The sequence below is a fragment of the Tenrec ecaudatus genome, chromosome 7 (genome assembly GCF_050624435.1).
Source record: "Tenrec ecaudatus isolate mTenEca1 chromosome 7, mTenEca1.hap1, whole genome shotgun sequence".
Classification (NCBI taxonomy): domain Eukaryota; kingdom Metazoa; phylum Chordata; class Mammalia; order Afrosoricida; family Tenrecidae; genus Tenrec; species Tenrec ecaudatus.
The window spans coordinates 24,239,673-24,257,197 of NC_134536.1; the positions used below are offsets into that span (position 1 = coordinate 24,239,673).

General features: G+C 45.0%; 1 protein-coding gene across 2 annotated transcripts in view; it reads right to left on the minus strand.

Annotated features, from left to right (window-relative positions):
• The window catches only part of STX11 (syntaxin 11), a 35,862-nt gene extending 22,561 nt beyond the window's left edge, over positions 1-13,301 (minus strand). The window contains exon 1 of one of the 2 annotated variants that reach the window (XM_075554435.1): positions 12,988-13,119. The gene's annotated coding sequence lies outside the window, so the exon portion shown is untranslated. Of the gene's footprint in view, positions 1-12,987; positions 13,120-13,144 lie in introns of those variants that run through there. The other variant, XM_075554434.1, reaches the window with a different exon arrangement.
• Positions 13,302-17,525: the final 4,224 nt, after the last annotated feature.

Genomic DNA, 17,525 nt, shown 5'->3' on the forward strand with positions numbered 1-17,525 from the left:
CAAACAAATCTGTCTTGAAAGAGGTACAACCAGAATGATCCTTAGAGACAAAAATGGAAAGAATTCGTCTCACATACTTGGGCCATGTTATCAGGAGACCAGTTCCTGGAGTTGGACATCAAGCTTGGTAAAGTGGAGAGGAAGCGAAAATGAGGAAGGCATCCAACAGAATGGTTTGACACAGGGGATGTAATCATGAGCTCAAACTTAAGAACAATTGTGAATGGGCAGTGTTTCATTCTGTTGAACGCAGAGTTGTTATCAGTCAGAAACAGCTTTATGGCACCTAATATTACAACGCCCAGACCATTCAGGTGGTATGAAACAAGTGAGGTCCCCTGGCTGCTAGTATCAAACCTCATAATGTTAACACTTCACTCATTCATGCTAAATAGGTCATGGGAGACTCGAAGCACTTGCTGATGAAGATCAAGGATTGCAGCCTTCAGTATGAATTACAGCTCAATGTAAAGTAGACCCAAACCCTCACAAGTACATCACTGGGTTGTAACATCATGATAAATGAAGAAAAGGCTGAAGTTGTCAAGGATGTTGTCTTGCTTGGATCTGGGATAGCAATACAAAAACACCTGTCAAAGTGAGTGTAGCCAGGCCTGTACTGGGTCTGTAGCTATTACAATATTACAACAGAGAAGATCCTGCTTCACCAACACATTGTGGGGATACTGTGCTTCTTACAGTCTTATCTGTCCCACACTCAGAGCAAGCGAAGTGTGAAGCAGCGGAGCTGTCTTCAAGGTTGGAAAAGGCACAGATGCCATGGCGGGGCAGCTGAGTGAAGTCACTGCCAAGCTGCAGAGTTCCCTCAATTCAGAGAAGCCCACTCATCTAACCACCGTCTGGAAGAACTCACTGACTGCCCAGCACAGCTGAGGCAGCACCAGAGGGACAGAGTACAAGTTTGCTTTAAGGAAAAAGAAACTTTCCTAAGTTTCATCACAGGCTTTCCAATTTCTCTTCCGATATTTATCAAATACGTAAAGACAATTGAAATAAAGGATTTGTAATTTTTCCCCCTAAAGGCTTCTTACATTATTCTTTAAAAGGCTTGTTTACATAAAGGCTTTATTTTCTGCTCAGTGGCCAGAGTTTCCTAGCAATCCACTGCATCATTTTGTAAGCTCCATGTTTTAGAAACTGTGTTAGGCTGGGTTGACTAGAGAAACGAATCCAGGGGCATTCACATATTTATAGGAAAGAGCTTTATATGGAAGAGTGATTGTACATTGAGAAAAAATTTCAGCCCAGTCCAGATCAAGTCCATAAGTCCAATATTAGGCCATATGTCCAACAGTGGTCTATAAATTCCTTGTCAGACTCATGCAACACATGCAATGATGCTGAATGCAGGAAGATCACAGGCCAGTGGGTGGAAAGTCATGTAGATGTGATGGAAGCATCTCAGCGCTGGTGTGGGTCTCCATGTAGCTCCTCCATTTCTCTGAGTGTCTCAACAGGAGAAAGGTGAAGCAGAGAGAGAGAGAGCGTGTGGCCCACCTCTAGGGAGAAAGAGAGGAAGTTCCCACAGTGCTTATGAGAAGGCCATGGCCACAAGGAGACATCATCAGGCTGTGGCCTGATCGACAGGCTAGACGCCTCGTCTATACTTATTTATCAAGTTGACATGAAATTAAGTATATCATTGTTTTTCTTTCTTAGAACATTGGGTTAACTTCAGAATTTCTATTTTTCGAGAAGAAAAACTTTTATTATAAACCAGTAAGATAACATGAATATTTCTCTTTGGTAGTATGTATTAACATGTTTCTTCTAATTTCATCAATTCCTGTAGGAAATAGTCAACAGGCTGTGGCTAGATTTTATCAGATTAAGCTATATTAATGAAAATTTTAATATGTAGAAAAATAATAAAGAAATAAAATAATCCTATTCTATTATCAATTTCCATACTATTTTTACAACTCAAGTGACAGAATATTAATCGTCTATATTCACTCAGAACTTCAGGAAAAGTATGACAATAAGGCTGCTATATAGCAAAGTGTGGTGAAGAAGTCAGATCGTGCCCTGCAATCAGAAAGAATAGTTTCTAGGGTCTTAAAAAACTTGCCTTAAAAATAGCAGCCATGTAAATGAAATGAAAGCTAAGCTTACACAGAAATAGCACCTCAGCCCATGTGATTGTAAATAACAAAATCCAAGATCAGAAGAGGGAAATGTACTTAGGGCTTAAATTCTGAGCACCTGGTTTGCAGAATGCTATGGAGAACAGCGAAAGTCCAAAATCCATTTACAGAGAGTACACGGGGAATACGCCGGATCGAATACCCTCAGACCATTGACCAGGATGTGAAATGCCTACCCACCGAGTACATCAGAAAGTTAATTATTGCAGACATAGGCTAAAATTTAACATCTTATCATTTGTTTTCCCTTTTTTTAAATTGTTTCCCTTTTTAAAATTTTAATTTGTTTTCCCTTTTTTTAATTTGGCCTGTTTTTTTAATTATCTGTCTGTTTTCATCTGGATTTTTAAAAAATTAACCAATGTCAGCAAACAAGTGGCACAGAAATTATTACCGTATATACGCGTGTATACGCCGAGTTTTCCAGCACATTTTCTTTGCATTTTTTGTGGTAAAATTAGGTGCCTCGGCTGATATTTGGATGGTCTTATGCTCGAGTATATATGGTAAATGAAAACCTAATCTGTTATGTAAACTTCCACTGAGAACACAATGATTTTTATTTATTAAAACTGTATAAAGAGTTGGATAGGAGATATCAGGAGAAACAAAGGCTTGTGAGTGGTCATCTACATTATAATTTTGGTCTTTCCCTGCCTGGGACAAAGAGTGAAGAAAATGGACGAATTAGAATGGAAGCTATTTGTTCAATGGATTAATGGACCACATAAACATCAATCTTCATAATCCTGAGAGCAGACTACCTAGAAGGTGCCCGGCTACCTCTGCCCTGAAAAGAGCACATTAGAAGGTCCTGAATAGATGGGGAGACACGTGGCACAAAACTGGAGTTCACCAAGAAGACCAGGCTAACTGGCTGGCTAGAGACTGCTAGATCCCTGCAAATATGGTCCTGCGCCACTCTTCAGTTCTAGACATAAACTCATCCTTATGGCTCCATTTTCAGCCAAAGAATTATTAGGGGGATAATAACACTAGTGAGGGACACCTTCCTTAGGATAATTGTGGTAGTCACCTAATCTGGTGTCAATTTAAGGATTAAGAGTGTAGGGGTGGAGTCTAGGCTGTCAGTCTGCAGATAGCCAATGAGACTTCTGTGTGGGCATTGCCTTCTCCTGAGAATTCTGGTTAGTCTGGTACTTCCTCTTTGGAAGCGGAAGACACCCCTCTCTCTCTCTATCTCTCTCTGCTACTCCCTGGGAGACATTGCAGAAGACAAGCCACATGACGCAACCAGACCTCGGAAGCCAGAGAAGCCACAGAGAGACCCCTGCCAGAGCTGAGATGTTTACAACGTCACTGGACCCAAAGACTTTCTACCTACTGGCCTGTGATCGGCCTGCATTCGGCATCATTGCATGTGTTTCGTGAGTCTGAAGAGGACTTTATAGATTGCTGTTGGCATATGGGCTATTGTCAGACTTATGGACTTGATCTGGACTGTACTGGGATGTTTTCTCAGTGTTCAATTGCTCTTGTATATAAATCTCTGTCCGTGGATTGTTTCTCTAGTCTACCCAGACTAACATAATAATCAACCATTTGCGATCAAAAGGGCAGCATTTACCCCAGGATAAAGCTCCGAAGGATTAGGAAAGAAGGAAGCATGGAAACAGGAAGCACAAGGAGGAAACGGGATCAGTGATGTTGCATGGTGGTGACTGCAATCACGCGTGGCATGAACTAAAATATGTATGAGTTGTTGAATGTAAAACTGATCACTGCTCTGTAAACCTTCACTCAATCCACAATAAGAAGTTCGAAAACAAAGACACAAAACACACCCCGTGGGCCATAGTTCTAAAAGTCAAACAAAATCGCTATGACGTCATTCTAGGCAGCACACAGGAATCACCATAAATCGGAACTGACCCAGTGGCAACCAACTACAGTTATGTTTCAGACAAGGTGAGATGACACGATTAGCTTGGTGATCAGTGCTAAGCAAAAAAAGAAAAAGGGGCAAAGGGGCAAAGGTCATTTATAAAGATCTAGACAAAGACATGTACATATGCAAATATATATATGAGGATGGGGAAATAGATCTATGTGCCTATATTTATAGGTTTAGTATTAAGGTGGCAGAAGGACCTTGGGCCTCTACTCAAGCACTCCCTCAATGCATGAATACTTTCTTCTATTAAACTGGCATTCTATGATGCTCACCCTCCCGACACAACCGCTGAAGCCAAAGCAGGTGAACAAGTAAATGTAGTGAAGAAAGCTGATGGTGCCCGGCTATCAAAAGAGATAGTGTCTGGGGTCTTAAAGGCTTGAAGATGAACAAGCGGCCATCTAGCTCAGAAGCAACAAAGCCCACATGGAAGAAGCACACCAGCCTGTGCGATCACGAGGTATAGAAGGGATCAGGTATAAGGCATCATCAGAACAAAAAAAATCTTACCATAGTGAATGAAGGGGGAAGTGCAGAGTGGAGACCCAAAGCACATTTGTCGGCCACTGAAGATCCCCATACAGGGGTCTAGGGGAGGCGATGAGTCAGTCAGGGTGCGATGTAGCACCGATGAAGAATACAGCTTTCCTGAAGTTCCTAAATGCTTCCTCATCCCCCACTACCATGATCTGAATTCTACCTTGCAAGTCTGGATAGAGCAGAGGTTGTACACTGGTGCAGATAGGAGCTGGAGGCACAGGGAATCCAGGGTGGATGATACCTTCAGGACCAGGGGTGTGAGGGGAGATACTGGGAGGGTGGAGAGTGAGTGGGTTGGAAAGAGGGAACCGATTACAAGGATCTATATGTGACCTCCTCCCTGGGGATGGACAACAGAAAAGTGGGTGAAGGGAGATGCCGGACAGGGAAAAATATGACAAAATAATAATTTCTAAATTATCACGGGCTCATGAGGGAGGGGGAACGGGGAGGGAGGGAAAAAGAGGGCCTGATGCAAAGGGCTTAAGTGGAGAGCAAATGCTTTGAAAGTGATGAGGGCAAAGAATGTACAGATGTGCTTTACACAATTGATGTATGTATGGATTGTGATAAGAGTTGTATGAGTCCCTAATAAAATGTTAAAAAATAAAATAAAAATCTCGTGGGGGGGGAAAAATGGCTGCAAGAGTATAGAGTTGCCAGAAATTCAAATCACCTTCTGAAGAGGATGTGCGACATGTTCTTCATATAATTCAGTCTTTCAGATAGTGTTCACACCATACAGATTGAGTAAATGTGTGAAAGAACAAAAAACAAATCAACGAACAAAAAATCATATCATCGTGAATGAAGGGGAGTGCAGATTGGGGACCCAAAGCTCATCTGTAGGAAACTGGACACCCCCTTACAGAAGGGTCACAGGGAGGACATGAGCCAGTCAGGGTGCAGTGTAGCAACAATGAAACATACAACTTTCCTCTAGTTCTTAAATGTTTTCTCAGACCCCACCCCCACCCACCATCATGATCCCAATTCTACCTTACAAATCTGGCTAGACCACAGGATGTACCAAAGGATGTACATATAGGAACTGGAAACACAGGGAATTCAGGACAGATGATCCCTTCAGGACCAGTGCTGAGAGGGAGGGTGGAAGAAGGGTGGGGTAGAAAGGGGGAACCGATTACAAGGATCTACATATAACCTCCTCCCTGGAGGACGAACAACAGAAAAGTGGGTGAAGGAGATGTCGACAGTGTAAGACATGAAAAAATAACAATTTATAAATTATCAAGGGTTCATGAGGGAGGGGTGAGCAGGGAGGGACAGGAAAAATGAGTTGATACCAAGGGTTCAAGCAGAAAGCAAATATTTTGAGAATGATGATGGCAACAAATGTACAAATGTGCTTGACAGAATGGATGTATGTATGGATTGTGATAATAGTTGTACGAGCCCCAACAAAATGATTTAAAAAATGATTTTTTAATAGAAAAAATACCATGCCAAATTGTCATCATCTGCAATCACATTTGTTCACGTAAAGTCATGCATTTAAGTCTCACCGACTCTTTCTCCAACTTTTCTTATTTACAATAGTAAAACAAACATCTACTTAAGTCACCTTTAAGCCAGGTAAGGACCCATGTGGTCTGAATGAGTGCCTCCTTCCTGAGCTCCAAATCCTTGGTCCTTCCCATCCCACCCTTCAAGTCTTGGATGAGAGTAGAGTTAAAAGATGGAGAAAGAAAGGCCAGAAGCCTCAACCTCAGTCATTCGCTGCCTGCATGTCCCACTGCCTCACCAAATCCCAGGAAGCCCTACGACTAATAGCAGGTTGGGTCAATCCCAACTCACAGGGTCCAACCCTCCAGGGCAGACTTGAACAGCCCCCAAGGGTGGACGCAGACAGCCTCATCTTTCCTCTCACTGACCAGCTGGAGGATTTGAACTGCCCAACCTTTGGGCACAACCTTTCATCCACTGGGCCCCCCCAGTGCTCTTTCCACATAAATAAACTACATGAATATTCATTGAAGGAATGTACTCATCAGAATGATTATTTCTTTAAGGAATTAAAAATTTTTTTTCGTTGTGATTTGGGTGAATGTCAGTAATATTTTGATGAAGCCAAATCTCTCAGTCACAAAGACAAAAAAGGTAGCCAGTCTTTGTCCTGAAGATGCTCACAGGCTGGTAGGCAGGTTAATTACAAGAAGTGAGAGTGCTGATGAGGAGCCGGGAAAGCTTCCTAGAGGAGATGGTGTCTCACCTGAGTCTGAATGGTTTTACAGGAGTGAGCCAGGCAAGGAGAAGGCACCTGTAGAGAGCCTGAGCGAAAGAGGTGTAAGAAGTGCACGTAACTGAACGTGATAGGAGTAGATGAAACATGTGCTGCAGGAGTTTATGACGTCAGTGCTCCAGGATTTATGATGTCATTCTTGAGGGGACTCATGTCCATTGCAATGACCTGAACCCAAATCATGGGAGGGTTGAAAGGCCATCTCCTTCTGAAGAAAAATCATTTATTTCCAACTCAAGTGATGCACATGATCTATTTTCCTACATGGATGCCAAAATGCTCCTTTTCACCCTACGAGGTGGTCATTTCAAGGCCACCATCTCGAAGCTTCATGACATGACATTTCCAGAAACCTTCTTATGCTCCTAGGATTTCTTTTGATTCCTGAAAATTCACGGATTCCCCTCTTCTCTCCCAGACTCTTTAAGAATTAGGCACCTCCCATCGTGCTATCAAATTCCTTACACCCATAGCTCCCTGGCTCTTTTTTCCTCCTCTTTCCGCCTCCTTTCTCTAGCACCCTCAGTCAGGGGTCAGCCGAGGGCTCTGATTTTCTGTTGGCCACATCAGAAATTTCCAAGGAAAGGCAAAGCAGGCATGCCACAATGTCCAATGTTCTAGGATTAAGGCTCTTCCGTTTTTAACCTCCCAGGATTGGCTACGCTATCCTCCAGCTAGTCTAAATCCTCGGGGCCTTTGAGCTAAAGGCCAAAGAAAGATCTCCACTCTGCAAGCGGATGGTCGGGGTCAAACAGACCTCCGCACGGCCCTCGCAGATTACAATGTTCTCTCTACTGTAGTAGAAGATGCTGTGATACCCAAATCCTCCATCAGGACCCAGGCCCTCACTCCTCACTGGGAGTATTGGCTGGCAACCCAAGGTAAATGGGCCAACACTTCAGGATTGCCCTTGGCTGAAAGGACTACTGTGCCCAGGGCTGTGCCCCCTGCTTACCCCCAACAGTCAGTCAGGGGGGCAAGGGTACAAATGTCTGTGCTTTCCTCAGGGTGGCAGAACGAGTGTCTTAAGGACCAGCCTAATCACAAAGTTCCCTGGAAATGGTTAAGGCTCCAGTTCAATTCTTCCATCTGCCAAATCCTGCTTCCCTCTTTCCCTCCAAGAGCTCTTTCCAGCCTTTTTCAATAAACCCATGTGCACACCTCAGAGTTTCCAGGGAACATGATCTAAGACACCAAAAGTGCCTATTTCAGCCAAGGATTGATAGCCCTGCGCCTAACTATTTGGCTAATCATTGGTGGTCACTAAATATCTCCTTTTGTACCAACACAATCAGAATACACTCAACAACAATAATTCTACTATCTATCATCTCTTCCCTGTTAAGCCATTAGGAGAATTTAAAAAGATATTGCCTGAGTGTACACTGTAAACAATAGGGAGCCATACAATATAGCAAATATCATAGTATCTTGGCTTACCATCAGTAATCGAGGGAGGGGGAGGGCTAGGTAAGAAGTGTATCTATATTTACCAGAACTCAACTTACAAGTTTCACCCTACTTTCTCTCAGTTCAATAGATCTCATCGTTTATCAATACATGAGGTACAAAGCAGAAAATCAGAAATAAGATGTGTAGTGCTGCCACTTTGAAAATTAAAACAAACTCAGAAGGATCCTTATGCAAGTTCTTATGACCACAACAGAGTAATCTCAACTCTCCTCAACATTTGGAATTCACAGACTTTCCTAATAAGTTACACAATGAGCAGAGCCATGCTATTTTACATCTCTGAATGGGGAAACAAGTAAAACACAATTGGGTAAAAGAAATGGTGACGATTTGTCACATTCTTTTTTTATTATGCTGATTCCCCGATACTCTACTGAGAAGAACACTGAAGAGGGGTACTGAAAATCACCAATGCGAAACTCTGCCATATCCTAAACATGACCTTACTTGAATGAGATACACAAATCAGGTCTTGTAAACACAATCTCAGAAGAGTGGCAGATAACGGACTCATGCCGACAGATCCCTAGTAAACGTCACTGAACTGTGAGAACTGGGAGGAGGCTTGGCGACAACCTAAGTTTCTAACACTAAGTGATCCTTTGCTCTCAGAGAAAGCACAGTCCACGGAGGACACAAGACAAGCCCACAAGTTAGCCAAACCTTTCCCTTTGTTATTTGAGGGTTGAATGAATTGTTGTTATTAGGCGCTGCCAGCGAGCAGATACATGACAAATGAAACACGGCTCGGTCCTGTGCCATTCTCATCCTTGGTGCAGTCACTGAGTCAATCCATAATCCATCTCATTGACAGTCTTCCTCTTTCCCCCTGACATTCCTGATAGCCTTCTCGGGGACTGATCCCGCCTGGTAACATATCCAAAGCGTGTGAGACAAAGTCTCACCATCCTCTCTTCTAAGGAGCTCTCTGGCCGCACTTCCTACACCGTGACAGCTGGGTCTGTTCTTCTGGTAGTCCGGGGCTTTTTCAATATTCTTCACTGACCCCGTAATTAAAATTATTCTGTGGGTTTCCTTATTCATTGTCTGATGAAATGGTGATTGAAACAATTCTTACATGGACAATATATCTTAAAACTTCAAGCATTAGACATTTACACATTTTAAAACTTCAAACTTGTAATCACTCCAAGCCAATGTGCTGATACAGCTTAGGCACAGCGATTGTTGTTGTTAGGTGCTGACAAATTGGTTCCACTCCGAGCGACCTACTGCACAACAGAGCAAAACACTGCCCAGTCCTGCACCCTCCTCCCAATTGTTCTTATGCGTGAACCCATTGCGGCAGCCGGTGTCAATCCATCTTACTTAGGTAAACACTGTATTAGTTCAGTGTTTGTAATCCTTAAATGGTCCAAAGTAGAGAGAAAGATCATCAGCTCCTACTTATAGGGGGGAAAGCAGAGAATTAATTGAAGCCAGAGTAGGGACAATCATCACACAAGAATAATGAAGAGGCAGGGTTAGTTTTTGGTGGGGAGGCAGAGGGGTGGGGGGGGGGGAGAAAACCTCGTTAGTCAAAAATAGCCTTATTGGGACCAAAGGAATCTTTTACATACTCCAAATAGTACACCAGCGTTAAAACCCCAGAAACCTGCATCAGTTTGCAACGTCAACAGAGAACACTGGAGACACAGCACGGTTAAGTCCACTCGGTAAGATTCTGGAAGTTGGAGGCAGCAGGTAAAACAAGAACAAAATCAGGACCCCAAATCGGATGACAATCCAAGGATGTAAGATCTAGGCTTTTTAATGATCTGCCAGCATTTGTTAGTGATTCTTCATTTGACCTGCTCTGTAGATTCAGACCTCTGGCCAGCTTTCCTGCTTCTTCCCAGGACACTACAGTTTTTAGGAACAAAAAAAACCCCAAGTCTTAGGTGGGAGTCAATTCAACTCCACAGTTAACAGGTTTGGTATAAGATGTCTTGCCCTAAAGACATGAGTGCTGAGAAACGTGGACCTGGAAAAGCACACTGACCAGGGCAGCTACAGCGACACAGTTGTTGAAGTTCTGAGAACTTTCCGTCACTCTGTGTCTCCGTTTAAATTTTCAACTCTCAGGAGATAATTTCTGATCGTTTCAGGTTTATTTCAAGATCAACTGCATATTGCTTTAGAGTGGGAGTGGAGGGCATTGTCTGGCACAGTACTGCCACTGAATGGGGTCAATCTTACGTATTAAAGCCAGTCCTGGGTGAGGAAGAACTGTTGGCATCGGCATCAGGAGAATGACTCCAATTGGCTTGGCACACTGTCCAAAATTTCATTCATACATTCCTTAAGATGGTCTTCATCGAGACCGCAAAGGGCAAAGCAGAACTCTCCTACAGGGTACCAAGTGTGTAAGTCCTTTTAGGAGAACACTGCCACATCTTTCTCCCACTGAGCAGCTGGGAAGTTTGAATCACTTGCTGACTTTGCCATTAGCAACCAAGTGCTTACCCACTGCTGTGTAAAACACGAAGCAAAACAAAACCTATCTGCCATCTAGCTGATTCCAACTCACGGTGACTCTACAGTACAAAGTAGAACTGCTCCCTCCATTGGGCTCCCCCGGGCGGTAAATCTTTACCGGAACAGAAGAGCCTGTCTCCTTATCTAGTGCTTCCATGACAGAAGCCACTATCACACATGAGTGGCTGTAACAAACAGGAATTCAGTTCTTCATAGCTAAAGCAGCTCGAATTTTGAATTCAGAGCAATGGCTTCAGGGGAAGACTTTTTCTGTCCACTCCGAGGGAAAGCCCTGTCCCTTCAGCTTGTTTCCTAACTCCTTGGAGACCTCCAGGTGGCTCAGCGTCTACCTTCCTCCAAGGCTGCTTGTTAGCTTGTTTGTTTAATCTCTTACTGCTAGCCAGTCAATTCTGACTCATAATAACCCTACAGGGCAGAGGAGAATGGCCTTGTGGATTTCCAACACTGTAAATCTTTAAACAGAAAACCTCATTTCTCTCCATAGAACGGCCGGGGGGTTGGAACTGCTGACCTTAAGGTCAGCCACTGCGCCACCAGGGCTCTCTCTCTCTCTCTCTCTCTCTCTCTCTCTCTCTCTCTCTCTCTCTCTCTCTCTCTCTCTCTCTCTCTCTCTCTCACACACACACACACACACACACACACACACACACACACAAGCAAAGAAACAAACTCACTGCCATCGAGTCAATTCTGACTCACAGCAAGCCTCTAGGACAGGTAGAACTGCCCCTGTGGGTGGGTTTCTGAGACGGCAACGCTTGTTGACAGAAGTAGAAAGTCTCTTCTTTCTCCAGAGGAGTGGCTGGTGGTTCTGAACTGCTGACCTTTCATTTAGCAGCCCAACAAGGAACCACTAGCCCAGCAGAGCTCCTTAGCCACAGGTTCCAGGATGGACAGCACATATTCGGGGCATACAATTCAATCCCTATCGTAGTTCCTTTCTAAGAATTTACTATCCGGCTGCAACAAGGCATGTCTTAACCTTACTGTATTTTTCAGCTCCGACTGTCACCCATTCTCTTCAAAACCTGTCCTGTTGCTTTAGCTCTTAAGGCGAAAGGAACAGCAAAATGGTTGTCAAAATCATGAAATTAACTTTTCTCTTGGCCTCTGTGGCAAAGCACATGATTTTAATGGTTATCTTAGATCGGCCCAGTGACCTTGGCTGGTATGTCGTCCCATCAGGCGCTTTAGAAAATGACAAACTTGAAATGCTACTTCCTAAACCGGGGCCCCATATTAGCAGTGAGAGCACATACTTCGCATCTGTAAGTCTTGTTTTAAATAGAGACCTCGATTTGTAAAAGGTTCCTTAACAAACCCTTACAGTGAGGGGAGCAGCCCTGTGAGTCATTTTTGGATGCCCGTGTGGAAATAACAAAACAGCTCCTCCCATTGCTGAGAAACAGCGTACAGAGAGTGAGAGATGCACCGGAAGTGCAGGCAGCTCTGGTGTCAGCGAGTCTAGAAAAGGAGACAATCCCTCCTGGGCAGTGTGGCTCCCCAGGCAAGGCCATTGCGGCCGTCTTTGATCTTCTGAAAAAGGGAAGGCGCTGTGGATTTGGAAGGAAGTGTTTTCGAGGCCTATCAATTTCTCCCTTCCTGAGTCATTTAGGCAAGTTCAAGTCACATCTATGCTGTGTGTGTGTGTGTGTGTGTGTGTGTGTGTGTAAGTGCACCCCCATAGGAAGTGAGGAGATGATACAAAGTAATGACCCGTGTGTGTAACTACACCCTCATAGGGAGTGAAATGATACAAAGTAAGGACCCCCTCTAACAAAAAGAACTCCAGTCTTTTGATGTCAAACAACGGTCCTTTTAGATGGATGCTTTAAGAAGAGAGGCATTTCTAGAACAAATAATGTCTGTCCAATCCTACCAAGGCGCACTGGTGGCAAAGTGGATTATGCGTTGGGCTGCTAACTCACTACCATCAGGTCAGCAGTTCAAAACCACCAGACACTATGCGGGAGAAAAATGAGGCTCTCTATTCGTGTAGTTAGTTACAGCCTCGCAAACCCAAAAAGGCCTCCAGGGTCGCAGAATCGGAATCTACTTGAGGGTTCTAAGTCACGCAGCCCTAAAACACGCACTCCCTTCTCCCCTGGGGCCGGGGAAAACTTTGCTACCTGCATCTCAGAGAACCCCTAAAGTGCGGGGCAGATGCGTCGAGGGCGGGGAGATCGGAACTCGAACCGACAGCACCGCCTCCACGCGCGGACCCGCCTTGCGCACGCCAAGACCCGGGATGCCTAAGGAGAACAGACCCAAGAGGCCCAAACGAACCCGGAGCGACGCCAAGCGTGCGAGCCTAGCAGCCCCCTCCTGCCGCGCGCCGTCCCGCGCCGCCGCCGCCGCCGCGGTGGGAAGAAGCCGGTGGTGAGATTCTCCACGCTCCGCTCCTCCAGGCCTCGCGCTCGAGTCACCGGGCCGGCCCACAGCTGGAGACCAGGCCCCGCCCCGCCCCGCCCCGCCCCGCCCCGGACCACCGCTCCGGGCCCCGCCCCGCCTTGCCCCGCCCCGGACCACCGCTCCGGGCCCCGCCCCGCCCCGCCCCGGACCACCGCTCCGGGCCCCGCCCCTCCTTGCCCCGCCCCGGACCACCGCTCCGGGCCCCGCCCCGCCTTGCCCCGCCCCGGACCACCGCTCCGGGCCCCGCCCCGCCCACCAGCGTCAGCACCGGACTGTGGAGACCCGGGCCTGCGCTCCCGCGTCCGCGCGCCGTCGCTTCACACGGCTCCCCTCTCCGCGCCGCCCGCCACCCACCGCCCGCCGCCCGGACTTTCCCCGGGAATCCCCGGGCGCCGCTGACGTTCGCCGTCGGGGCTGTCTGTGCCGCGTAGGCGCGCGGCGCTGTCTCCCCCCGGGGCGCCCAGCGCGGGTAGCGGGCCGGACACCCGAGGGCGGCGGAGCCTGAGCGCCTGCCCGGGCCGACCCCCAGCCCCAGCCGGAGTCGCTCCTTGGTGCTCACGGGCACCGCTCGTGCCGAGGACAGCGGAGATCCGAACCTGCCAAGACTCGGTTCTCTGGGAGCTGCCACGCCATTTGGGGAGAAAAGGGCAGAGAAAGTACATTATGGAGAGGGTGGGTGCTACCTTTTAAACTAAGGCGGAGGCCTGACTAAGGAAGTACGAACTCCAGGTACGTTGATGGGGCGTGCCGAAGAAACACAAGAGCCCTTTGGAAGCTCTTTGACCAAAGCAGGAACAATATGAGCAAACAAAGAAGGAAGCCAAATTCACTTCGGAGGAAAAAGCCACAGAGAACCTAATGAAGAACACTGAACAACATTTCACGACTAGCAGTCGAACACTATCCGATACAGTGCTAACAGAGCCTGGCTTCTCAAAGTAGAAGTGAACGTGATGGAGAAAGGCTTTGGGGACCCTCTTTGGCCGATGGTCACGACTCAACATGAAAAACGGCTGGAAACAGCTTTCAATGATAGGAACTTTGTATGAAGTATGAGTCTAGGAAAATTGGAAGTCATCAAAAATGAAATGGATTGATAACCTAGTCATTAGTGAATTAGCATGGACTAATATTGACCGTTTGGAATCAGAAAATCATATGGTTTGCTATGTTGGAAATGACCATTTAATAGGAATGGTGTCACATTCATTTAAAAATAAATAACTACCAAGATCTTGAAGCACAGTGATGTCTGTGATAGGATAATATCTTTGCAAATACAACGAAATCTAGTCAATGCAATTAGTATTCACATTGGCCCACCAACCATTAAAGATGATGAAGAAATTAGAGAATTCTTCCAACTTCTTCAGTCTGAAATTGAGTAAACATGGGATCCAGATGCATTGATAATTATTGGCAATTGGAAACAAAGAGGAAAGAACAGCCATTGGAAAAGTAGGTGACAGAAACCAAACTGGAGCTACATGATAGAACTTTGCAATACCAACGACTTCTTCACCACAAAGGACTTTTTTTCAACACCACAAAAGGTGATACTACGCATGGACGTCTACAGAAATACACAGAAATCAAATTAACTGCATCTGTAGGAGGAAACAATGGAGAAGTTTAATATCAGCAGCTAAAACCAGGCCAGGAGCCAAATGTGGAACAGACCACATTAAATGCTCCCATGTAAGTTCAAGTTGAAGCTGAAGAAAAGTAAAAAGTCCTTAAGAGACCAAATATGGCCTGAATTTTGAGAACCTCTCCAGAATGAGATTGCATGCATTAAACACTACTGACAGAAGACCTGCTGAGCTGTGGGAGAACATCAAGGATCACTTACAAGAAGAAAGACGAAGGTCAGGAAAGAGAGAAAAGATCAAAATTGACCCTTAATCATAAAATACTAAAGCAAATGGAAGAAGTGCTGGAGTAAAAGGGCTGCAGCTTGAGAAGTCACAGTCAAGCCTGTACTGACCTGTGCAGACCTAGAATTAGAAAACGCAAAGGGAGGAACACATTCAGCAGACGTTAAACGGAAAGAACTACAGAAAAATGTCAAGCCTCGGGTTGCGATACTAAAAAGATTCTTGTTGTTGGTTTGAAACCAACTTCTGTGTCACAAAAGAATACAAGTCTCTTTCAGTTTTACTTTCTCTCCATGTCCACCACTCAGCAATGCTTCCCTGTGATGAGTACAGAATCTGGAGGCTGTGAGCCTTCTCTCTCTTTTCATTTTAACTTTCTTTGTTGTGCTTTCTTTCTCTTTTATTTGTGGAATAGAATACAGGCACAGGAAAACCTACTGTGTGATTTCACAGGCCATCTCATCAGATCAGTGACAGTATCCCATGGCACCCCTCACCCCCAATACGTGTTTGCTTTCGTTTTTCTTACACCCATACTCCTACCTCATTATCTCTCCCCTTCCCTCCCCACTCCTCCCTCATTCCTATCCTAGCCTCTTAGTAGGCTTTAAGGTTTCTCTTTTGGTTAAACCAATTTTCTCCTTTATAATAATGGTGTCATAAAATATTTACGTTGATCAGATTAACTTTGCTAAGCATAATGTTCTCTCGTTTGGCCCATGTCTTAAGGTGTTTGACAGACTTGTCATTGTTGTGTGTTTTTTTTTTTAAAGAATGCATCCTAGACAAACATGTGCATAAGCAAATGTGGTGAAGAAAGCTGATGGTGCCCAGATATAGCGTCTGGGATCTTAAAGACTTGAAGATAAACAAGTGGCCATCTAGCTCAGAAGAAACAAAGCCCACATGGAAGAAGCACACCAACCTGTGTGATCATGAGCTGTCAAAGGGATCAAGTATCAAGCATCAAAGAACAAAAAATCCTATCATTGTAAATGAGGGTGAGTGCAGAGTGGAGACTCAAAGCCCATTGGTAGGCAACTGGACACCCCCTTACTGAAGGGTTGTGGGGAGGAGATGAGCCAGTCAGGGTGCAGGGTAACAATGATGAAACATATAACTTTCCTTTAGTTCTTAAATGCTTCCTCCCCCCCCCCACTATTATGATCCTGATTCTACCTTACAAATCTGGCTAGACCAGAGGATGTACACTGGTACAGATAGCAACTGGAAACAAGGAATCCAGGACAGATGACTCCTCCAGGTCCAGTGGTGAGAGTGGTGACACCTGGAGGATGGAGGGGATGTGGGGTGGAAAGGTGAACTGACTATAAGAATCTATGGATAGCTTCCTCCTTGGGGGATGGACAGCAGAGAAGTGTAGCATATGACAAAATAATAATGATAATTTATGAATTATGAAGGGTTCATTAGGGAGGGGGAGTGGGGAGGGAGTTGGGGAAAATGAGGACATGATTCCAGGGGCTTAGGTGGAGAGCAAATGCTTTGAGAATGTTGAGGGCAATGAGTGTACAAATGTGCTTTACACAATGGATGTATGTATAGATTTTGATAAGAATTGTACGAGCTCCCAATAAAATATTAAAAATGCATCCTATTCCATTATATGAATGTACCAGTTTGTTTGTTTTTGATAATTTAACCAAATATTTATTTTTTTAATCCTCTAAAATCACAGCTCTCTCTCTAAAGAGAAAGATATTTTGTTTTCTCTTTTTCAAAACTATTTTATTGGGAGTTAATACCGATATCATATTGTTCCATATTTCAATCACATACTTATTTCCATGGTGCTTATACAATTCTACAGTCCCACCAACGATGTGTGAACATTCCATCCACACCAGCATCGATTATTTTCTAATATTGAAAGATTCTATGGGGAAAATATTGAATGATGCAGGAAGCATCCAATGAACACAGAAAGAATTGACAGAATGACTCTACAGAATTAGTCCAGGGCTGAGATGGCAACCCGGGAGGCACCTAGAGCCCCAACTAAGAGCTGCAGATGTCAAGTCACTACATTTTGGGTCAAGTCCCCGGGGGAAATGAAATAGAAGACTTGAGAGGATGTCATCACCATACGGAACTTTCTTATGTACGTGACCCTGCTGCGAGTCACTACATTTATCTTAAAGAAATTGGATAGCATATGAAGATGGGCATAACATGAGAATGTCTGATATGGAGAACCTGGTGCCAGTCTCTCCTCCCACCTGCAAATGAATAGACCCGGAAAGATACACCGCACTCGTTGTGTGTCAGAGTAGAACTGGTACTCCATGGAGTTTGGGGCAGCTGATTTATATATATGTATATTTGGTAAGTAGGTCACTAGACCTTTCCCAAGGGAC